Genomic DNA, 24,819 nt, shown 5'->3' with positions numbered 1-24,819 from the left:
GTGCGCTTCGTGTTATGCCCGTAAACATTTTATGCTTACTTTACTCTCGGTTACGGGAGAGGCAGAGATTTTTTTTCCTTCAAAGCTGGCGTTTCTGCGTTGGAAATGTGCCGATACCTTCGATGACGTCATCATGCGCCCCCCCCCCCCCACACACACACACACCTTGCCACTTGGCGTTGTGCGCTGCGGAGAAGCTTGAAGGGCGTCCGGATTTTAATCGGCGATTACTTCGCTATTTCAAGTGCCAGCCCAAAAAAAGGCTCTGGTTTAGCTCTGGTTAAACCTGGAGGATTGCGAAAGAAACATCTGCGCGTAGCCAGATATTGTTGCGTGAGCTACATTTCCCACAGTCTCGCCGTTTAGCGTGCTCTTGCACCAACATACTGCGCATGTGCGAGGAGCAAGTGACGTCACTAAGCACAACTGGCGTGCCGTCGGGCCCGGCGCGCTAGCTGTGCGCCGCTTCTGCGCATCGGAGAGGAGAGAGAGAGGGGCGATGGAGAGCGTGCGGAAGCGGCGGCGGCCCCGGCACGCTAGCTACGCGCCGCTACTGCGCATGCGCAACTGTCGAGCGCGGCGGCGGCATCTCTGAGTCACCCGCGCAGCGACGGCGGCGGCGCGCCAGCTGTGCGCCGTGTGACGTCACTGTTCCTCGCGCATGCGCAGTATGGCCGTTCCTAGGCTCCGCGAAATGGCTCGGCGACTAGCGTAGTGTTACTTACGCAGCAAAAACATTTCGTCCAGGTTAGCCTCGAAATGGATGCACTCAAATGGTGACAGAATCGAGTGTGGGGCTCCTATCGTCACTGTCGTGAAGGGTAAAGCCAGATATTGACGTTGTCGCGCGTTCCAGCTGGTGCTTCTCAGGCAGACTGAACGAACCAGGACGCCAGGTTTGGCACAAACAAGCATACTTGATGCACTCGATTCCAGGAATCCAATTACAAAAAAAATTAGCTTTGACTTAGCTCTGGTTAAGCCTGAGTGATTGCGAAAGCGAGAGCTCCCTGGCTGCGCTTGGCTCTGTTGGTGGTTTGGCATTACTTCGCCTTTTGTGCAACTAAAGGATTTACTCTGGGCACAACATGGTTTCTACTGTTTGTTTATTCCAATGAACATGCTTTGGTGGTCCGTAAAGTAGTGGCTCTTGGTCTGAACACTGGTAATTAAATAGTCGTCATTATATATCGCTCTGCACTACTCATAGACAATTCTTCGGCATTCAGAGTCCATGAAGCTACTCTCGCTCACTGAACTTGTAGAACGCCGCCGGGCTCGCCATTCTGCGCCATAGGTGCGTTGCTTAGCCAACTGCTCTTGCCTTTCTTCATCTGTCTCCTCGGCACGGCACCGGCGTTTGCGCGCAGCACGTCGCTCCAGTGAACCCTTGTACAACTCCTCAGGCATGACTAAGCGGAGCGCGCCTGCGGCGCCCCGTTTATCCTCTCCTAGCGAGCGCCCTCACGCGGCGGGCCGACGAGGCCGTCACGTGGTAGCCGCCGCGCCGAGCGAAGGAACGACTACGGCCGAACAGACGAGTTGGGGCCCCTGCTCTCCTCTGGTCGTGACGTCACGCTGTCACGTGGTCGTGCGCCGCAGCTGCGCCGGAGCGAAGGAACGACCTCCACCGAGGGCAGAAAAGTGCTAGCAGTATTGCTTTCGCAATAAATGTAAACGCAGACACTCAGCCCCGCATTCATAGATGCGACCTGACTCAAATCTGGGTGCCAGTCGTCTTCAAACAAGCGCACCACGTTTCTGAAACTTTTCTTGATTTAAAGCGTTAGAGGCACGGGCGAGCAATAGTGGTTGCTACATGGGCACGCCGTGCAGTCATCGGCAATGAACAAATGGCGTTAAAAAAAGCAGCGATGGGGACCACCGGAACGCCCGTGACTATGCACGATCACCATTTGACGCGCGCCTATGTCGCCATGTAGAAAGCACGACAAAAGCTGAGTGTAATCAGCAAAGACAAAAAAGTCCGCAGCAAAGCCAAGGACGGTGATTTAGGTGAAGCTGCCGGTGAAACTCTCCGATTTCTTCGGCTTTGCGAAGGCTGGAGTGCAGTGGTCTATGGACGGCTTCGGGGCGACTGGAAGCGACCCAACACAAAACCTCCTCATGATCTCTCCCACCTGCCCCCCCCCCAAAAAAAAAAAATATGTACACCGCCTTCAGCGCCGGATTTACATCATACATCATACATCTTTATTTCCAGTAGACAACTGGATGGTCTCTTGGGCTAAAAGCTTGGATATAACCTGAGTATGAACTGAGGCTGGCCTCAGCCGGGCATCAGAATTAATGAGCGCAAATGGCCCCCGAGTTGCATGAAAATCGCTGTAGCCTCTTATACGTGTCCCAGCCTTATCCATTCCCACCACCCGCGTTGTAAATGTATAGAGCAAGGCGGCCAACCCCCCCCCCCCCCCCCCCCCCACCTTGACCCCTTGGCCCATCCAGCTGGCCGGGCGGACGTCGTGCACTTGCCAAATCGGAGTTTTCCCCCAAGACAGAAAATGAGTGCGCGTTACAGGGAAACAGTAAAGAGGCAAAAATAATCAAGATGCACGCGACACGAGCAACGACCAAAGAAGTTGACCACCTCACTTGAAGAGGAGGAAGAAAGGGTCAGAAGAGTCGAAAATAGGTCGGCGGTGCAATTTTTTGTCCATGGAAAAAATTCATCACAAAAACTTTCTATGCACCCCACTGCTTGGCCGATCCCCCTGAGTGGGCATGCGCCATTGTACGAGGCTAAAAACAACAACAATCTCGCGCGGCTCCACGAACAGCTGATCATTTTCGATGCGGCAGCTGGATCATCTACGCAAGAAGTTGGCGATCGCAAAAAAGCGACAAACATCTTATAGAATACTGTCACCGGCATGAAGTCCAGTCAAGCCATTACGACGCTCTTGAACACTCAAGCCGCGGAGAATGAGGTTTCATTTGAAGTAGACGTTGACCACTGGTCGCTGTCCTGGGCGAAGGAATGAAAAAAGCCATCGAAGCATGTGCATAAACGCGTTTAATGTCAAGAACGCACATGCACACACATGCACACATAAAACAAACAAGACCACAGTAGTCCTCCAATGACCTCGCAATCGATCATCAAACCACATCACTCAGTTTCAGGTACTGCACTATGGAGCGCCAGCAGTCAACATTAAGTGCATCAAATTGCGTGCTGCCGTCGCCAGCTTCGCAGAGAACTCTCGCGCGCACAACACCAGCATAAATCATGCAGTTGTCATACAGATGGCCCCTTGCCTTCTTGAAGTCTATGGACACCTCGAGCTCGGATTCTCCAGAGAGGGACACCAGGTGTTCCTGCAGCGATGCGGTGCCGCACAGTTCGTCGAAGGCAGTTGCCCAGGCATGTTTGGCAGAAGGTGCAAGCCTTGCGTCAGAGCTCATCATGAATGTCGCTGCCTTGTTGAGCAGGCCTCGGTTCTGCTCTTTAGCATCGTCGATGCCTGCAGAATCCCACACCACGTGATTCCAGGAAGAGCACCTTACAGTGACCCTCGACAGGAAGACATTCCTGGTGATCATCTCTTGTAGCACGACAAGAACCGCGTCAGATATGTTGCCGGTGCTCTCGACGCGCAGTTCAACCAAGCTTCCCTTGAATTTGCCAACCAGCACCGACAGCAACTGAGCAGTATTTAAGGTTAACCGAGAGGTTACAAACTCAAATTTCCCTAGGCGTCGGTTGTATATGAGGGCGTCAAAGATCTTGGTCATTAGTGGGGCCGTTTCCTCTCTCTCATTGTAAGCGCTGCGCACGTCTAAGTGAAAGCTCCGTAGGCTTCCACATCCCTTGAGTGCCGCACAGAGTGCAGTGGTGAGAGAGCCTTGTGTTGTGCCATCATGGCCAGTGGGGCCGCCATCGTATTCGACATGTAGTGAACGCAGTGAGTGATTCAAAGCCAACGAGGCATACATGGAGCACAGGACGTTTCCGACAAACCCCAGGTGGTAGATCTTCACCTTTGCCGCGCATCCGAGGGCCTGTGCCAGGGTTTCGGTCAACAACGAGGGCCCGTGTACAGACAGGCAAAGTTGGACGCGGCCAGGACACTCCACTTTGAGCAGCTCAAGAGTAGAATTTTTCTTCTTCAGAATTCGCGATGTGCTGCTGATGTGCGGCAGAACGAGGCTTCTCAAGTTAGTGTTGAAAGGAATTGCCGCGCACAACTTGCTGACAGTTCTTTCGTCCAGGGAACAGTTACGCAAATTGACGTACTCCAAAGTGCAGTTCGCCGAAAATGCCTCCGCCATACATGCAGCACTTCTGCTATCAAAGCTGAAATTTAGTAGCGAAAGCGTTTGAAGTGATTGATGGCCAATCAAGAACGTTGCCAATGCCTATCCCATTGTGTCGCTAATTGATGTCGTTTCCAGAGTTAGGTGCTGAAGGGATAGAATGCCTTCTAACGCACCAAACATGCTTGTCAAACAGTAGAGACATCTTCGCCCTCCATTTAAGTGCTCGCAGCTCATACCTGCTTCGCATAGACACACCAAGGAGAGCTTCTGCAGAAGCCTGCTGCTCCTGAAGGCCCCTGCAATGGCGTCGCAGGCTGAAGACTCTCCGCTGTCCTCGAAGGCCAAGTCCTCTAGCCGTTCATACGCGACTAGGGCAAGGAGCAGGGTGCTTGCAAATTCCCGGGACAGATGGTTGCCGATCAGCTTGACGCTGCAGAGAGTCTGCCAGTTTCCCCTCAGCACATCAGCCACCTCGGGCGCCAGGGCGTCGCTTACGGAAATGTTCGTGAGGTCAAGCTCACGCAGGCACTTCGGAGGGCCAAAGGCTTGGAGAAATCTGCAACCGGGCAGAAGGCCAAAGGTGGCATGAAGCATAACGCTTTGCAGGTTATTCGCTGGTCCAGCGATGAGAGACGAGATGAAGGAGAGCCGCCCAATGTGTGCTTGATCGTGCACACGGACCTCGCGGATGCAGGGGTGTTGTCTAGGAAGCCAGGCGATGAGGAAGGCGCCATCGTCTTCATTGTCAGACCCATGGTGCGTCGCGCACTGGTCAATTCGGTCATCGTAATAGCGCAGGCAGAGCTTGCCCGGTTCAAACTCTGTCAAACAAGCCTCGTTGACCGCAACGCCTTGTTCCACGAGGCTATATCTTCAATGAGCCAGCATCCTTTGAGCCCGTCCGCCCCGCAGGAGCGTTCGCTGCGAAGCCCGCGTAGCAAGTGTTCCAGTCTCCAACGCCAAGGGTAGTGGCTACTGCACCGTCCATGCTAGTATCGCCGTTTCAACTGGCGCGAAAAAATTCAGTCGGTGCCGTAATGCGAAATGAAGCAGGTATATTTCTTCCACAGTGGCTTAAGTCGTGCTTGGACGAAGCTTTGGTACTCACGCACCCATGCACAAAGCGTGCGAGGTCATTCTCGTTACACGAGTTATTGCTCTCTGCCGGGATCTCCGGATATTCAGATGCAGCCGCGGGGATTTCACTGGTAGCACACTATGTGATCCGTCCCGGGGGCGTGCTCCGAGGCCACAGCGTTTCGGAATCAGCCGAGAGAACGAAGGCCAGCACGGCTTCGAACTCGAGAGCGCACGAGAGCCTCCAGCGCCCACTCGCTACGGCTTCGTCTTCTTATTAGCCAATGGCGCCATATGTTGTCACTCTTGATCACGGATGCCACGTTTGGATGTCACGGGGTCTGCAGCAGAAATATTGAAAACTGCTATTCGGCATTTTTGCCTGTGGGGTTATCGACAAACAGCTAAGACGTTTTAGCGGTTAAGCTGGTTACCTGAAATTAATAGTTACCGCCTGAGTATTAAAGTTTGACTCCTCATCGTATTTAGAGGTTTCTCTAGCTGAGTATGCTTAATTAAACAACGGAGAGACGTCAGAGAGGTTTTTCCCCCATGTGAGCGTAGTCAGGCTGATGATGATGATGATGATGACAGCTCTCTATTAATCACAGCCATATCGTAGTCTAGATTTTCGCGGAGGGGCTTCTCGTAGGCTCTTGGAAAGGGAAATTGGTTTTTGAGGAAAGGAAATGGCGCAGTATCTGTCTCACATATGTCGGTGGACACCTGAACAGCGCCGTAAGGGAAGGGAGGAAGGTGTCATTGAAAGACGGAGAAATAGGGCCGTAGTGGAGGACTCTGGTATAATAGTTTCGACCACCTGGGGATCCTTAACGTGCACTGACATGGCAGAGCACACGGGCGCCTCTTGCGTTCCGCCTCCATCGAAATGCGGCCACCGCGATCGGGTTCGAACCCGGACGCTCCGGCTCGGTAGACGAGCTGACATGGCGGAGTGGTTACCGTGCTCGTCTCGCACTCCAGGGACCCTGGTTCGATTCCCGAACTCGACGAAATTTCTTCTGGTTTTATTCATTTATTTGGTCTGAGTAGGAAGCTTAATTAGGCTAATTGGTTAATTAAACAATTAATTAATTAATCAGTCACCGCAGCGGCTTAGACGCAAGGAATTCTGGCGCTCCACATGCGCCACATAGAAATCGCGGGTCTGAGTAGTGCGCGCAAGCCATCCTGCGTGCGCCCGTTTCTGCGTTTAGCGTCGTCGCCGTCAAGTGCATCGTCTCCGCCAACTTTTGGCTGGAGCCACGGTTCCTCGGCCGGAACCCCGTCAACACAGCCGCGTCTGTCTTCGCGAAGTCGACAGCTACCTGTGGACACCACTCACACACAGGTGGGGCAACATTTACGCATTTTAGGGCCGATCCTCACTTGCGTTTCGTGGCGACGGCGCCAGGCCTAACGCCTAGGCCGACGCTCGGCCGTGATTGAGTCGCCCACCCGTGTCAAGATGGCTGCCCAAAATGTACAACGCGGCTACGACCCGGACGCCATGGCCTGGTCCGAGGTTCCTTCAGCTCCAACGCCTGAGAGTCCGGATTCTGCGCCCATCGAGAACCCGAGGCTCTTCAAACTAGTGGAACGCCGCTCCCGCAAGCGGGACGCCGCCTCCAAGAGAGCGGACACCACGTCGGCAGGCCGCTCAACACGGCACAACGCTGCTACGCGCGCTGCAGCGCTTCACGGAGGGGCCCAGTCTAAGACTGGACCCTCTTGGAAACCAAAACCACTGCCGCGTCTTCATCCAGAAGACATCGTCATCATCCTGATGCCCCGGGTGACCGTCGCTCTCAGGGATGTCTACCAACATGGCGAGCTGGGAGCAGCGTTCGCGGCCTACCTGGGAGCCAAGGCCGCAGCATCCCTCAGCCTGCTCCCCACATGGGAGCAAAACCTGATCGTCGCAGGCACCAGAGAGCCGCACGTCGCGGACAAGCTTCTGCGGGATTTTCAACTAACATCACCGAAGGGCCAGCTCTCCATGTACGGCCAGTTGAAACTCACTGGAGACGTGTGCCGCGGCGTCATCACCGTGGCCAAGCACGAGACCAGTGAGTCCCTCCAAAACAAGATCCAGTGGCGTGCTGGAGAGCTTGCCGATATCCACAAGCTTGGCAAATCCGACATCGGGTCGCTCACCTTCGTGGGAAAACTGGTGCCGCGATATGTGCATTATAACTCTGAGGTGACTATTGTGCGTGCGTACAAGAGAACCATTCCGGCCTGCGTGCGGTGCGGCACTGTGGGCCACCGAGCAGACACCTGCCCCTGCCCGGATGAAAAGTGCGGCCTGTATGGCCAAACGCCGCCGACCGTCGACGGAGTCAAGGCGCCGCATAAATGTACTCTGTCCTGTGCAGTCTGTGGCCAAGCCCACGCTACCAACTCCCGCGACTGCACGGGAAAATTCCGGCAGCTCAAGGTGTATGGCCCCAAGGCTAAACGCCCAGAGGTGCCAAAAAACCAGCGACCTGGCAAGCAGCCAAGTCATTCAAAACCAGGTGCCGGTGGCGGAACGCCGCGTGGTGCTCACGGCACCGACCACAAGGCATCGTCACATTCTTCACCGTCGGTGAAGCCAGCGCCCGGGAAGAAGACGGCGCCTCCACCGCCCAGCGGCAGAGACACTGGCCACTTCCCGGCCCTCAAGACAATTGGCGCTGCCGACGCCCGGGTATCAGCGCCTCAACACGACAAACAGGTGAGCAGCTGGGCTGAGATCGCCTCCTCTTCCTCCCATCCCTCACCCTCCCCCGTAACCGTCTCCGCACTCGACGCGGAATACAAAAAACAGATAGACGTGCTCCGGGCACAGAATGAGCTTCTGCTCAACAAAATTCAAAATTTAGAGTCAAAATTGGCGTCAGCCGCACCGAGCCCGCAGAACTCGGACGCAATGGAGAGCGACGCGGAGATCTCGCCTGCCCTCGTGACAGCCATCTCTGCGATGGAGGAGCGCTTAACCTCTAAATTGCGATATATGATCGAGACCGCCATGGACCAGATCTTGACAAAGGTCAAATCTGCCGTCCCCGCGGTGGTCTCAAAGCACATCTCGGAGAACCCCCGCCTCCTCCGTCGGACGGGCCCCATTAGGGACGTATCCCGCCCTTCAAAATTCAACAGTCTGATTATTGATTCGGACAATGAGGACAGCTGCCCCGCTCCTTCCGTCATCACCCCCTTGATGGCGCAAGTAGCTGGCTCTGAGGCAGCCAATCCCTCCTCCTCCCCCCCAAGAATTTTAAATCATGGCGAGACACCTTAATCAAAGGAGTTCCGCCATCTCCAATTCGGCCATGTCAACTTCAATAACACAGTGGAACTGTAGAGGCTTTAAGGACCGCACTAAGCGGGCCAATTTCCGCCTCTACCTTGAAACTTTCGAGTCCTTACCAGCCGTGGTTGCCCTCCAAGAGCCAGGCCTGGGCGCCACAATTTCAAATTACACGACGTTCCAACAGGATCCCGCGTCTTGTCTTCTCGTTCACAAAGACTACACAGCCAACCTAGTGGATCTCGACCTCCAACTAGAGTACTCTTATGTAATGGTGACCCTCCTACCAGTCCGCCGCAGGGACCCACCGTTGCATATACTCAACGTGTACTGCTCTCCCAAACTAAAGCGAGTGACTTTTGCGGACCTCTTTAGCCGCGCGCTAAGAGTAGCGGGCCGCGATCCCCTGCTGATTGTGGGCGACTTTAACGCTCCCAGTCAGCAGTGGGGGTATCGCAAGGAGGAGTCGCGCGGGCGTAAGCTGGCGGAGCTTGCGTCCACGTTGGGCCTCACCCTCCACACGGACCCTGACCACCCAACCCGGCTAGGAAATTCCGTGACACGGGATACGTGTCCGGACTTACCCTTCACTAGCAACATACGACACGCAGACTGGCTCAACACCGAGGAGACCCTCGGTAGCGACCACTGCATCATTAACACTACACTACGCACACGCCCCCTCAAGCGTCCCAGAACACGAGCCCATATCCCAGATTGGACAAAATTCAGGCAAAATTTTAACTCACTTGATAATACACCCATTTCCGCGCAAGGCTACACAGCATGGTCCCAACAGCTGCTGGCACACCTTTCCTCGCATGAAACACACATCCAGCTCTCAGAGGCGGTCACGGACGTCGATAACCACCTTCTACACCTCTGGGAAGCCCGTCGTAGCCTCGTCCGCAGTTGGCGACGCCAGAAACACAATAGAAAGCTTAAAGCTCGAATTGCCGAGCTTACCCAGAAAGCGGCAGAGTACGCGGCCCAACTCGCCGACTCCAACTGGGTAGATAGATGCAACACGGCCGCGCGACAAATGTCCAGCCGAAACACGTGGCGTCTCTTTCGAGCACTAATCGACCCAACCCAAACACGAACCGAAACACAAAAACATTTGCAGCGAGTCCTGCACGCTTTTCCTGGCAACACGACTCAACTGGCACAGAAACTTCGGGACCAGTATCTGTGTACAGCCCAAGACCCCCGTGGAACTGCGTACTCTTATGCAGGCAGAGAGAACACGGAGCTGGATCAACCTTTCCAGCTCCATGATCTGCGGCCGGCTCTCGCCAAAATGAAACGGGGCACTGCGCCAGGACGGGATAAGGTCACCGTCAAGCTTTTGACGAACCTGGCCGACTTGGCATACCAGTCCCTCCTGGAATACGTCAATGCGATTTGGCGCGGGGACACCCCCCTGCCAATCGAATGGAAAACGGCTTTGGTCTCTTTTATTCCTAAAGCTGGCAAACCAACTGACATAGATAACCTCCGCCCCATCTCTCTCACCTCATGTGTGGGCAAGCTAATGGAGACGATGGTGCGGGATCGGTTATCTACATATCTTGAACACAAACATGTCTTTGCGAGCACCATGTTCGGATTCCGCCCACACAGATCCGCACAGGATGTCCTCCTGCAAGTCAATCGGGATGCCCTTGACCCCCTCGAATGCCCCCATAATGACCGGGTAGTACTCGCCTTGGATCTTAAAGGGGCATTTGACAATGTAACACATGAGATCATACTCACTAACCTAAGTCACACCGACTGTGGCCTCAACACATTCCAATACATAAGCCAATTTTTAATGGATCGTCAATCCTACATTCGAATTCAAGATAGAGACCATGGTCCTTACCTACTCGGCACGCGGGGAACCCCTCAAGGCGCGGTACTTTCCCCGCTGCTCTTCAATCTGGCCATGATGCACCTGCCGGCCCAGCTGAGTGGTGTCACCGGCGTGCAGCACGCCCTGTACGCCGATGACGTCACTCTGTGGGCCACACAGGGCAGCACAGGAGACATTGAAACCAGCCTGCAAACAGCGGCGACGATAGTAGACCGCTACGCCCGCCGCTGCGGTCTTCAATGTTCCCCTCAAAAATCGGAATTTGTGCACCTCTGCCCCTCACAGAAGTGCACAACTAAAATATCTCTCTCTCTCTTGAGAGTGGTCCCATACGCGAAAGTGATGAGATACGGGTACTCGGACTCTACATCCACAAACACAGGCGGCCGGACACTACATTGGCCAAACTCAGTAAGGTGGGGGACCAGGTGGGCCGCATGGTCCGCCGGGTTTCCAACAAACGCGGAGGGTTACGAAGTAAGGATGCCTTGCGGCTGGCAAACGCCTTCGTAACTAGTCGAATTCTCTATTCGACTCCTTATCTCCACCTACGGAAAAAAGAGGAGGACGCCCTTGAGGTCATCCTTCGCAAAATTGTTAAACGTGCCCTTGACCTCCCCATCACTACTTCAAACAGCCGGCTTATGGCTCTTGGGGTGGTGAATACTTTCCGGGAGCTCCGGGAGGCGCACCTTACAAACCAGTACACGCGCTTGTCGCTAACAGAGTCGGGTCGCCGCCTTCTTGCTCGACTCCATATCCAACACACCCCTCCAATGGAAGATAGGTTTGGCATCCCGGAACTGTGGAGACGTGCCCTCCACGTGCGGCCTCGTCCAGCAAACATGTCACATGAAGACCATAATGATCGGCGCCTGCCACGAGCGGAAGCGCTAGCCCGATATTATGGCAACAAAACAGGTGTATACTACGTGGACGCCTCCGGCCCTCACCACGGGGGTTGGTACACGGCCGCGGTAGTTCACAACAGCAACACAGTTAACGGCCTAACTTTCTAAGCCCGCAGTGCAACACAACCAGAAGAGGTCGCGATCGCTCTCGCGGCCTCACATTCCAATTCAAAATACATAATCACCGACTCGCGAGGGGCCTGTCGGAACGTCGAACAAGGCTGCACTCCCTTCCTAGCCTATCGAATATACCAAAATTGCATACGGGATACGGACCCCGCACACCGTTACCTCATATGGGCTCCTGCTCATCAGGGGTTGGCAGGAAACGAGGCAGCAGACGCAGCCGCCCGCGCGTTCTCTCACCGGGCTGTTTTCTCCTCCCCATCCGATCAGGAACCCGATTTTAATCCGGTATATACATTCAAAGATATTACAAAATATTATCAAAATTGTCATCGCCTTTACCCTAGCCCTGTAAAGGCCTGAAGAAGGCGGATGAGCGGCTCCTTCTCCGCCTTCTCACCAATACATTGCTGTGCCCGGCAGCGCTAAAACATTTTGACCCCTCCTTTAGCGGCAGCTGCCCACACTGTAGTGCAGTGTCTTCTGACACTTATCACATGGTGTGGGCCTGCCCCTCCAACCCCGCTATTCCCCCCATCCCCAACCCAACCCGGGAGGACTGGGAGGCGACCCTGCTCGGCTGCCACGACTTACAGGCCCAACAAGCCTTAGTCGGGCGCGCGCGAGCGGCGGCAACCGCCACTGGGGTCCCATACTAGGGACCTCCACCTAGTGTTTGTGAGGATCGGTCCCTTACGGGCTGATCCAAACATACCTCCTGTTCATTCGTAATAAATGTTTTCACCACCACCACCGCCAGGAGCCTCCACCGTCGGCGCTGCGTTCAGCACCACCAGTGGGGAACCGAAGGATGCGTTCCGAAGGGGTCGATCTCCTGGTCCATTCCTCAGCGCCTCCAGTCATCGGAGGCGCTGAGCAATGCATGGTGCGTGATAGGAGTCGCCCATTGACAAGAACGCTGTCTCGAACACCGGACCGAACAGCGGCATCAGTAGCGCCATGAAGCTGCGCAAAAATTCATGGTGGCGCTTTGTTGACATAAAATATGGCAGAGGCTTAGCTTGCTTAAGTCCGGTAAGTTGCGAAAGCAATAGCCCTGGTGGTGGTGGTGGAAAACGTTTATTTGCTCTATTTCACAATATTATTTTTTGCGGCTTCAAATGGAGTATTCCACCTTATCATCAGGGTCGGTTCCCCTAGTCCAGGGCTCCGCTGAGGGTAGCTGCCCTGCGTGCACGCCTTACTCCATGTTGGACTTTCAGGGTGTCGATGGATAGCATCCTCTCCCACTGTTCCGCACTCGGGTTTTCAATTATGGGAAGCTTGTCTATTTTCTGGCATGCCCATGTGGTATGGTATAATGTTGGTTTGTCTGCACACCACGGGCACTCGCTCTTGTACTGTGTGGGTTATGATGTTTAGGCACGGGAATGTTCCCGTTTGGATCTGTCGCCATGCTACGGCGTCTTCTCTATTGAGTTGTTTGTGTGGGGGCGGGTATCTTCGGTTAGGTTTAGGTCAGGTTTATGGGGTTTAACGTCCCAAAGCGACTCAGGCTATGAGAGGCGCCGTAGTGGAGGGCTCCGGAAATTTCAACCACCTGGGGTTCTTTAACGTGCGCTGACATCGCACAGTACACGGGCCTCTAGAATTTCTCCTCCAAAGAAATTCAACCGCCGCGGCCGGGATCGAACCCGCGTCTTTCGGGTCAGCAGCCGAGCACCATAACCACTGAGCCACCGCGGCGGCTGCGGGTATTTTCGTCTGATTCCTCTGTAGTAGTTAAGAATGTCTGTATAGCTTTGGGCTACCGGCTCGGGTTCCTCAGCGGTGTCGGGAATGTTGGATGCTCGGTTTCTTGCGTACCCTCGAGCTATCCTATCCGCCTCCTGATTTCCCGTAATGTCGGTATGTCCCGGCACCCAAACTATCGTGTGTTTGGCCTGGTTGTTTTCGGTTTTGCCACTTGAGCGGAGAATGCCGAGCGCGCTGTGGCTGATTCTACCGTTTAGGTAGTTGCGGCATGCCGCTTGTGAGTCGGTGTGTATTGTTAAGGACCTGTTGGATCGGTAGCCCTCCGCTGCCGCTAGAGCCACGGCTGCCTCTTCGGACTCGACTACCATACAGTTCCGGATTGACACGCTGGTGATTTCTTTTAGGTCCGAATTGATCACCGTTGCCACTTTGCTTTTCTTGTGGTTTCTGTTACCAGTGTATGTAGCGGAGCCCTGGCTGCGCCTGGTTTGCCTGGTGGTTTGTCTTGGTAGTGCTCTTAGTAAAGCTTATTTATGAAAGTTTTGCCCATTTGTTTTACATGGGATTATACTCACCACACGAGGGCCCCCACGTGCTGGGAGATTTATGCGTGCCTCGGTCGCCAAAATGAGCGGCTGACGCTAACGGATGATTGTCTAGAAGCTTCCCTTTTTCTTTCACTCCCACTTCCTTCCTTCCTGTACGGTGCGGTTCTGGGGTCCACCGAGATGATAATTTCCTTTCCTCAAAAAGCGTTGCGTTCAAAGGGCAAGGCATCGCGCCGAACGTGTGGTGGCGTTCCTCCCTTCCTGTGGTTCGGGTGTCCACCGAGATGACAGAGAATTACTGCGCCATGCCTTGCCCTTTGAACGCACCGCTTTTTGAGGAAAGAAAATGGCCCAGTAATTCTCTGTAATTCTGTAATTCTGTAATTCTGTAATTCTCTGTAATTCTCAGGGAGTGCCGTCGACGCCTCAAGACTACTGACGAGCTCCGGGGCAGCACGACCGGCGGCCGGCAGTCCCGGAAACAACAATGGCAGCAGCAGCAGCAGCAGCAGCCGCAGCAGCAGCAGCAGCAACAACAACTGACGCAGCAGCAACAACCGCAGCAGCAGCAGCGGAACCCGCACCTGAGTCGAGAGCGCCGACCCAGGTGGCTTAGCTCGGAGCGGGACCATGGCCGCTCCTCGAGCCGAGGCCCTAGCACCGTGCGAGATCGCAGCCAGAGCCGATCCAGGGATGACTCTTTCCCGCCGCTCAACCGGTCAACGGCCAAGCCGAAGCAGCAGCAGCAGCAGCCGCCGCAGAAACAACAGAAGAAGGGCGGCGTCAAGGTGAGCTGGGGAGCGGGCTCTCCAAACCCACTGATTCCGCACTCGGATCAAGATAATATTACGCGTAACTCGAAAGAAATTAAAGCACTAAGAGAGGAGAATGCACATCTCCGAAAAAAAATCGATGACCTCATTAAAGAGATGCAGGCTCAGAGAACAGGGCACGTACCGCGGCCCCCGACCCCGGCGGCCGAAGTGCAACGATCTCCAACCCCCTTAGCAGTGAACCCCGAAGAATTAAGAGCTTTCATGCAGCGCATGGATGATTTCATGATTCGGACCGAAGGACAGTTCCGCCAAACTCATGCAAGATTAGATGCCATGCAGGTCCAACTCAACCTGTCAGAACAGAACGTCACATTACTACAGCAAAAAGTTTCGTTGCAGGACCAAAGTTTCCGCAACCACGTCAAAAGTCAAAATACGCAACGAATAACAAACGAGGCCCGGGACAGGCTCATACACGAGCGCCGTTTCGGAACTGAAGGCTCCAATCAGAACAATGCCCAAAACCATGGCTAAACAAACTACACTTGAAATCTGGCAATGGAACTGCAGGGGGTACCGCCAAAAGCAGGGACTCCTAATGCAGTTTTTACATACGCAAGGCTCCACACCCGATATAATAGCTTTACAGGAAACTAACACGACACCGTCACTCAGGGGATATACGTGCTACGATAGCGGACGCACGGCAACCTTGGTCAGCAAAAAGTTGGTAGCCATAGCCCATGACCCAATTCCCAACACCAAAATTGAACACTTAGTGACGGAAATTATTCCCAAAAAGAAGCGTAAGGAAAAGAGTGTCTTTATCGTAAACCTCTACAGCCCGCCTCGCCAGCGGGACGCGAATTTTGATACACTCTTTCTAGGGGCCAGCAAACTTGCGAAAAGCAACTCGTTGCTCATTGTAGGCGACTTCAACGCTCGCGGACAGCAATGGGGATACCCCACTAATAATCACAAAGGTATACAGGTCGAGGACGCGGCGGAAGCGATCCAATGTACCCTCTTAACAGACGAACTTCAACCCACGCGCCTTGGCACTTCGATCTGCCCGGATACGTGTCCGGACTTAACGTTTGTCAGGGGAGTGAAGCACGCAACGTGGGAGAATCTGCTGGAGAATCTAGGCAGTGACCACTTTATCCTGAAGACCACGATAGCAGCCACCAACATCAAGCGCAAGCTCGGCACAGCCAAGATCACCAACTGGCCGGCTTTCCGCAAGGCTTGCGCGGACCTGGAAGGGGGGATTACTTCCATAGATGATTGGTGCCAACAACTTAAAGACATCCAGAAGCGGTACACTCAGGAAGTGGATCGCACCGAGCAAACACCAGAGGTGGACCCTCGGCTCATCAGGCTATGGGAGGCACGTCGAGGACTCACCAAGCGCTGGAAGAAGCAGCGCTTTAACAGGAAGCTCAAGCTCAAGATCGCAGAAGTCACCAAGATAGCGGAGGAGTACGCGACCCAACTGGCCAGGCAGAGCTGGCAGCAGTTCAGTAGCTCGCTGGACGGCACCCTCAGCACGGCGAGAACGTGGCGTATACTCAAGACCCTCCTCGACCCTACCCAAACCAGGGCCGAAAGCGGGAAAGCTATCCGCAGACTCGTCCACACCTTCGAGGGTACGGAAGAGGAACTGCTAGATAAGGCCAAAGAGAAATGCTACGGCACGACCTTGCCTGCGGCATACGCGAAACCATACCTGGGGAAACCGAACACCCACTTAGACAGGCCGATCACCAGGGAAGAAGTGTTCGCTGCCATAAAGGCATGCACGCGCAACACTGCGGCGGGAGCAGACAAGATCCAGAACGCACTCATACGCAACCTCAGCGACGAGGCGGTCGACCAACTGACCACCTTCCTCAACGGGCACTGGGCCGCAGGAACGGTTCCTGAAGAGTGGAAGCATGCAGAGGTCGTAATGATCCCCAAACCGGGTAAGAAACTCCAGATCGAAAATCTCCGACCTATCTCACTCACCTCCTGCCTAGGCAAGCTCTACGAGCGAGTCGTTACTCGGAGGCTCCAAAGCTACATGGAAGACGAAGACCTGTACCCCCACAGTATGTTCGGCTTCCGAGCCCACCTCTCCACCCAGGACGTCCTCTTACAACTCAAAGAGGAAGTCCTCACCAACGTCCCGAGCGTAGGCGAGAACGTGGTTATGGCCCTGGACATCAAAGGAGCCTTTGACAACGTTAGCCACACGGCTGTAATGGAAGGACTTGACAACCTCCACTGCGGCGAGAAGATTCACAGCTACGTGAAGGCCTTTCTCTCCAACCGCACTGCAACGGTTGGGCTCGGAGACCTTCGCAGCGCTAAATTTTCGACCCCCAACAAAGGCACACCTCAAGGGTCCGTCATCTCGCCACTACTTTTCAACGTGGCCATGATCGGCCTCGCGAGACAACTCGAGAAGATCGAAGGCATACAGCACGCAATATACGCTGACGACGTCACGGTCTGGGTTACCACTGGGTCGCTCGGCCAGAAAGAAGAACGACTGCAAGCAGCGGCTACCTGCGTGGAAGAATATGTCAGTGCACGGGGCCTCGCCTGCTCCACCGAAAAATCAGAACTCCTGCGAGTCCACAAAGGGATACACAAGGAAGGGTCCCTCAATGTCTCCCTCGAAGGACAGCTAATTCCCGAACGAGACAAGATACGAGTCTTGGGAATGTGGCTGCAGAGCAACCAGCGATGCGGCCATACGCTCGGCCTTCTCAAGCAATCGACCACACAGGTCGCCAGAATGATCACGCGCGTGTCGCAGAAGCGGAGCGGCATGCGAGAGGGGGATACCCTGCGCCTGGTTCAGAGCCTGGTGGTCAGTCGCGTGGGTTACGCCCTCCCGTACTTCAGCCTCAACAAAGGAGAAGTGGATAGTGCAGATACCATACTCCGCAAAGCTTACAAGACTGCCTTGCATCTACCAATGACCATCTCCAACGAAAAACTACTGGCTCTTGGAATTCACAACACCTTCGAAGAGATCAAAGAAGCCCAACTGGTCACGCAGTTAGCTAGGCTCCAGCAGACTCCTACGGGGCGCTCGCTCCTTAGGCGACTGGGGCTAGGCCGAACTGCGGAATTCGAGAATCGTACTGCGAGCATACCGGACGCAATTCGCCAGACGCTAAAGGTTCGCTCCCTTCCCCGGAACATGGACCCCAACTTGCATGCGGCCCGTAGGGCAGCCCGGGCGAGGTATGTACAACAAAATCTAGCTACAAAATCCACAACGGTATACACGGACGCGGCTCCGTATACAGGAAGCTCACATAACAGCACAGTGGCGGTAGTTATTGATTCGAACTTAAAGGAATTAGCTAGCGCCTCAGTGAGGGATTGCACGGTAACCGAAGGGGAGGAGCTGGCCGTAGCTCTAGCGGCGGTAGCCGGTTATCGAAGCAACATGTCCCTTACCATCCTTACAGATTCGAGAGAAGCGTGCCGTAACTACATGAACGGCCGCATAGGTCGCGCCGCGCTCCGGCTCCTCCAGAGCGCGACCCCACCAAAAGTCACACACAGCATTTACTGGGTGCCAGGACACACCGACATAGCCGGGAACGAACGCGCCGACGAGGTAGCTCGAGGGTATACGAGCCGAGCTTCCTCCCAATCGGACGATCTACCCGACCGAGTCAGCCCTACGTACTCAGACATTCTGAACTACTATAAGGGGGTACGGATCCGCTATCCGCCGCCTCATCCTGATCTAAATCAACTAGAGGCAGTGTATTGGCGAAGATTGCAGACAGGAACATTCCCAAACCTGCATATCCTTAGCAAGATTTACCCGACGCAATATCGGGACACTTGCCCGTGGTGTGGTAGCAAACCATCGTTGTACCACATCACGTGGGAATGCAGTAAAAACGACAACTTTCGCAAAGACCCGAGTGCAGAACAGTGGGAGAGCCGGCTCTCCAGCGGCGATCTGGGTTGCCAACAAGGTCTTATCCAGCACGCCCAACGAGCAGCGAAGCTCAGCGGAGCCCTGGAATAGGGGCACCGACCCTGTGAGAAGAAGGAAGATGGACCTCTTCTTTCTCGTCTGCTACTAGCACCTTTCTAGAGCAATTAAAGTCTTTCCTACCTACCTATCTCTGTCATCTCGGTGGACACCCGAACCGACCGCTAAGCGCGCCGCGCGCGGCAGGAGCGGGAGTTAGGCCGCGCTTGGTAGCTGCGGCCTCGCTATGCGACGGCGCAAGTTGGAGCCCCGCTCTTGCAGCTGTGACGTCAGACCGCTAAGCGCGCCGTGCGTGGCAGCAGCAGGAGTTAGCCCGCCGTTGGTAGCTACCGGCCTCGCTACGCGATGGGCTGAAAGTGCAAGCAGTATTGCTTTCGCAATAAAAGACTTCGCATGCTTCACCTGCAAGTTTCACACATTCTTAAGCTCGTTGATTTCTAAAACCTATGCAGTTTCCCTTTAAAGCCCGATTGAGGGGTTCACTGTTCCAAGAGGGCAGTTAGGCGCCTTCCCTCTGGTTTGGGTGTCCACCGAGATGTGTGAGATGCATGCGCACTTTCTTTCCTCAAAAACCAAGTTACAAATTTTACCCTCTGATTTCCAATCCCCCGCTCTATTGCTTTAGCAGCTGCGGGAGACAGATACTGCGCATTTCCTTTCCTCGAAAAAAAATACCTGGAAATTCTAAAGTGTGCTTGGCGAAAGCCTTGTGGTCAACTCACTGCCGCTTCCCCGAACCGCTTGGAGTGGAATCACAGTGGGCCGCATCGGAGCCATGCGTTTCACTTACTCGACTGCAACGAGACGTCTGGCGAAGGAACGGCGGTGTAGCTGCCACCGCCGACGCGCACGCGTTCGTTCTACCGCTAGTGTGTGACGTCACGGTTGCTATGCACAGCTGCGCCCCCACAGGCGCGCCGGTTGCTAAGGAGGGGAGGAGGTTGCGTTTTCACTTTCTCCTTTCCAAGCTCCCGCTGCAATGCTTTCGCAGCTTAAAGGGTGTCCATTGCTGGGTACAACGGACAACGGCGAAGACGATGGCGACGCCGCGACACGCAGAAACGGGAGCCTGAGCTGCGCTCTATAACATAGAAGCGGGAAGGTTGCTACGCGAACACGCAGTCGAGCTCTCGTAACACGTATTTAACTCTCAACCTCATGAAGGTAATAAGGATGACTGTTCCTCTCAACCACGATAGATTGGCAGCGTTGGCGATGCCAGCCGATGCGCGGGCCACACGCAAAGGTGTTGGCCTGTTTCTGACAAAGCCTGCTTGCAAGTGCTCTTCGCTGTTGACCAGCGCGTTTCTCAGTGACTACCATGACTGGTCATGTGCCATGCTGTGACAAATCGTGTTATGCTCTCACGTCACTCCTGTTCAGGACTGGCCGGCACCTTTATCATACGAAGTCATGAGTGCGACGAGCACTTGTATGCTAACCAATCACGCAAAGCTCGCAAAAGTTGAGCAGCACAGATCTGAAATTGATCACTGTGCAATAATGGGAAGTAACATCATGAATGGCCTGTGCTTTATGTGTTTCAAGTTGGGCCTCTGCATATCCAACAAGGGACCGCCGGAAACCTGACCAGCAAACACCTACGGCAACTCCTCCGACACGTCATTGACGCCCCTCACCAAATCAGCAACACAACACCACGTGACATGCCTCACGCACACATTGACGATACCGATGCCATCCTAGACAAACTTCAGACCACATACACCTCTACCGGTGCCCCCACGCCTCTACCGCCTACACAGGACCAGCCAATCACTCACTGGACACAGACATCACGGAGCAGTTAGTCGAGCGGCCTTCCTGATTCTCCGAAACAACAGACCAGATCACAAACTCCATGCTCCGTAATCTGTATGGCCGATTAATCACCAAAATTACGCAATACGTCAACCAGTTCTGGAAGATGGGTATCCTCCCGCAGACCTGGCGCCACGCGAAGGTAATGTTCATACACAAACCCAACAAAACACTTACAGTCCAAAACCATCGCCCGATTTCGCTAACTTCATGCCTCAGGAAGCTCCTCGAGCATGTGTTAGCGAGACTCACAGGGAACACGCGGGACAGCAATCTATACCCGCATAGCATGGTGGGATTCCGCCCCGCCCCCCTCTATCCGCACAGGACGCAATGCTGCAACTCGCACACGTCATTTTTGATCCGCTTCTTCCGGGTCACACCAAGGCAGTCTTAGCTTTGAATTTCTCTAAATCTTTTGATGGCATTGAACATCAGGCGATCATGACTGCCCTATCTCTATTGAATGCGGGTGCACGCACGCACACCTACATTCAAGCATTCCTCGCTGACCGCACTGCTGAGATACACTTCGGCCCTCTCTCTATCCTCTCCTACAGTCTTCAGAGCATCGGCATGCCTTAAGGGTCCGTCCTCTTCCCTTCGTGTTTAACATCACCCTCATCCCCTTCGCCTGAAAATCGCCAACTATTCCCCACCTGAAGCGCACTCTTTATGCCGACGACATCACACTGTGGACCACCGACGCCAGTGACGGTGGCATAGAGAACACCTTACAGGAAAAGTAGCCACCCTCACCTGAAATTCGCACGGAGCATCGGACTGTCTTGCTCTCACGAGAAGTCCGAATTGCTCCTTATCTGGCCTAAGAACCGCCGTTCCTAGCGCTCCCCCTTTTTCATTGAACTGAATGAGGACCCGGTACCGAACGTTGGCACCCTCCATGTAATGGGCCTGCACATTCATACCGATGGCAAAAAGACCATCACCTTCAAGAAACTCAAGCAGGTTGCAGGCTGGATGTCGCACCTCATCCGCAGTTTTGGGCCACCATAAGGGCATGAAGCAGCACGACCTCTGCCACCTCATCCATGCCTTCGTACTTAGCCGTGTGCTCTGTACGGCCTCATACTTACAACTATCCATACGCGACATAAAAGCTTTGGATGCCTTGATCCACAAGGCATTCGAGGTCGCACTTTATCTGACCCTCAACACACCCTCAGACAGATTGCTACGCCTGGGCCTCCACAACACGATCGGGGAACTTGTGGAGGCCCCCGACAGGCCGATACATCAGGCTGACACAAACCTCCGCAGGCCGGTATATCCCGGACTCGCTCGGAATCAGAATACCGGCTAACGACCCAACCCCTCTCCCCATTCCTCGACCCCTTCACCGAGAGCTGCTCATCAAGCTACTGCCGAGAAATATGCACTCGTCCCACCATGAGCAGCGCCCAGCGCCGTTGCGAAGGCACTCCACCGAGAGTATGGCTCCGAGACGAACGCCGTATAGATGCACGCTGCCTGCGCAGATGATGAAGCGACCACAGCTGTGGTGAGCTCCTCTTCATCTGCCGTCGTCACACTACCTCTCCCCCCCCACAGACAACTCCCTACAGGGTGCATAGGAAGCGGCCATTGCAATCGCCGTCACCCGCACGGAAGCTCGGTACATTTTAAGACTCTAAAACAGCGGTTCTAAATTCTGCGCGAGGCCGAGTTCATGTCCCTGCTTTTGCCATACTGCGCTGGCCCGATGCACCCCCACCCCGACAAGTGGAGCTGATATAGGTGCCTGCGCACTCCGGGAATCCCGGACACGAGGTCGCCAACCTTTTAGCCCGAATTTCTTTAAACCAGGCTCAGGTGGCCTTGGATCGGGGATTCACAAAGGAGCGCATGCACTCATTCAGCTAGCTGACGCAGGCCTACAGAGCCTCGCGCCAGCTCTACCCCCCGCCCCACTCCTCCCTAGATAACAAACAAGCAACACTCTGGCGCAGACTACAGGCACACTCTCTCCCCTCACCCCTTACCCTAGCCCTCTATCATCCCTCCTTCCCCACTCCAGCATGCGCCCTATGCCCAGAACCCTTCGCCTCTTCCCTCCACATCCTTTCCCTCTGCCCGGCGGACCCTCCCCCGCGGGACCTAGAGAACCTGAAGAGCTGGGAGGACTGGGAGACCCTGCTGCGCTCGGAGGACCCGGGCCGTGGAGACCATCGCCACCGGCCGGGCTGGCAGTGTTATGGACCTTAGGAACAAAAACACTTGAGCGCAATGGGGTCGTGCGGGGACCCAAATTCCTATTAATAAAGTTTTGTTCTTTCTCTATCAATAAGGTGTGTATTCCATCGCGCGTGAAGGCGCGCTACACCAACGGTTTCTGAACACATGAATCCATCTTTCTGACCAATTTTCTGTCGCAGCCAAGATGCATTTTACTGTTAAAAAGAAAGTGATTTTATGAAACGCGCCGACCAATTCTTCGACATATATCGCTTGGACGCAGGGACCGCATCACTATATGCTCCTGGACTTCATTAGATCGGACCTCTTTTTCATTCATTTCGTCATCCTTTCTTTAGCGATTATTACATTGCCTGAGACTGAAATGGCAATAGCGCTACAGCGAGAAGAGCACAAGACTGACGCAGGTTATGCGCTAACTTCATCTGAATTTATTTAATGCAAAGCCAGCAAATATATAGAAAATTTAAGGCATGCGCAAAAAAACCGGTACAACAAGGCATCAACAAAACCGTTCAAGATAGGATATCTCAGTCTTGAAAAGACGGACCGAAGTATCACTTACACAATCTAGTCAACGCTCTGTGTGGAACGCTTCCAAAACCTACCGCATTTCCACTCCTGCCGAGAATCTGTATATTTGCTATATATTCTATATATTTGCTGGCTTTGCAGTAAATAAATTCAGAAGTTCGCACATGTCCTGCCTCATTCTTTCTTGTGTACGTCTTGCTGTAGCGCTATTGCCATTTAATTCTCAAATAATGCACCATCTAGCCCAGATTGACGTTCTTCTAAATTACATTTCCCTTTTTTTGCCCTGACGCAGTACATATCACGTTAAAGAAGACGTGGCCTCAAACGAGACGCCTTTAAAATGGGCGCCGTAGAGAAAACATTTCACGCTTATTAGGGGCGGCATGAAATTTCTTGCGGCTAATTAGCGAGGCCGGGCAACAAGGTAATCAGTGTACTCTCCTTATGAGGTTACAGGACTTACAGCTATTTCACAAATTTTTACTCTCGCATTCTGGACATGCAAATTATATTTATATGAAGCATATTAAACCTTGATCAGTGCAGCTAATTACATTCGATATCAGCAACAGCCCGTTGCGCAGAAAATGGTTATGCTCTGAGTCCACATACCATCAAAACATTTCAGCACATAAATTTGTAGAAATAGCCTACGCTTCGTTTCCGCACAATGCTCGGGTAGTTTGGTCGACAGGGTCCTCGCTGTAATCGGCGGTATCATTCACAGAGCTCGCAGCCATCCTGCTGTGCACGTCGGAAGCAGAAAAGTCCTGCAAGTAGCTCTCAGAGGGAACCGGACTTTTAGAACGTTCCTTAGTTGACTGAAAGATCCACAGGAAGACAAACAAGACGATGATCGCAAGGAGTGTAAGGCACAGAGCAACGTGCCTCCACGGCAGTGCTGCTTCGGGAGCCTGTTTCTCTGGCTCCATGTAGTCCAGGACGACACATGACTTGATGTGGTCGGCTGGATCCGGGCAGGCCTTGGCTACTGCTAGTAGGTTTGGAGCCCAGAATGATCGGGGGAGTGGTGGCCGAGACCAGGACGCTTGCGCTGTCTTCGCAACGGCAGTCGCGGGCTGGGCCGGGGCCCGCACCACTAGTCTCTTTTCTTCCAGTGACTGTTCTGGAAGCTGTAGGTTTCGAGCCATCGAGGCCGGTGGTGGAAGGCCAATGACAGAGGAAGCCTGCGAAATGTCTTACTGTGCTTGTCTGCCTTCTCTTTCTCGAAGCTGGGACCTCTGCGCCATCGGGCCTGTAGTAGTTCTTCTTCTTCTTCTCCATATGAAAATGGCACATACCCACGCGGGGGGATTGGCCAGGGTACTGTAGTAGTTCTTCTTCTTCATCCTCTTTATAACGACACATACTCACGTGGGTGGATTGGCCAAGGTATAGTGGTATAGTAGTTGTTTTGTGACGTGAAGATGATGGCACGTGCTCATGGATGTGGTCAGGAAAAAAAATTCAGGGGGCACTTTGACTATCTAAAGTGCGTAGAGGCGAAAGCGTTTTCCGCGCCACTTTGCCCAACGTTGACTTTGCCTATGTGGCACTGGTGACATCACCACTAGATGACGTCACACATAATTGATGACTAAGTAATGACAAATTAATAATTAATAACTAATTAATGATTAA

General features: G+C 53.9%; 1 pseudogene; it reads right to left on the bottom strand.

Annotated features, from left to right (window-relative positions):
- Window positions 1–3,123: 3,123 nt before the first annotated feature.
- Window positions 3,124–24,329, bottom strand: LOC149367242 (uncharacterized; annotated as a pseudogene).
- Window positions 24,330–24,819: the final 490 nt, after the last annotated feature.

The sequence above is a fragment of the Amblyomma mixtum genome, chromosome 1 (assembly GCF_055824585.1).
Source record: "Amblyomma mixtum isolate Tamu chromosome 1, ASM5582458v1, whole genome shotgun sequence".
Classification (NCBI taxonomy): Eukaryota; Metazoa; Arthropoda; class Arachnida; order Ixodida; family Ixodidae; genus Amblyomma; species Amblyomma mixtum.
The sequence above is the reverse complement of the archived record's forward strand: the minus strand, read 5'-3'. Positions and strand labels throughout refer to the sequence as shown.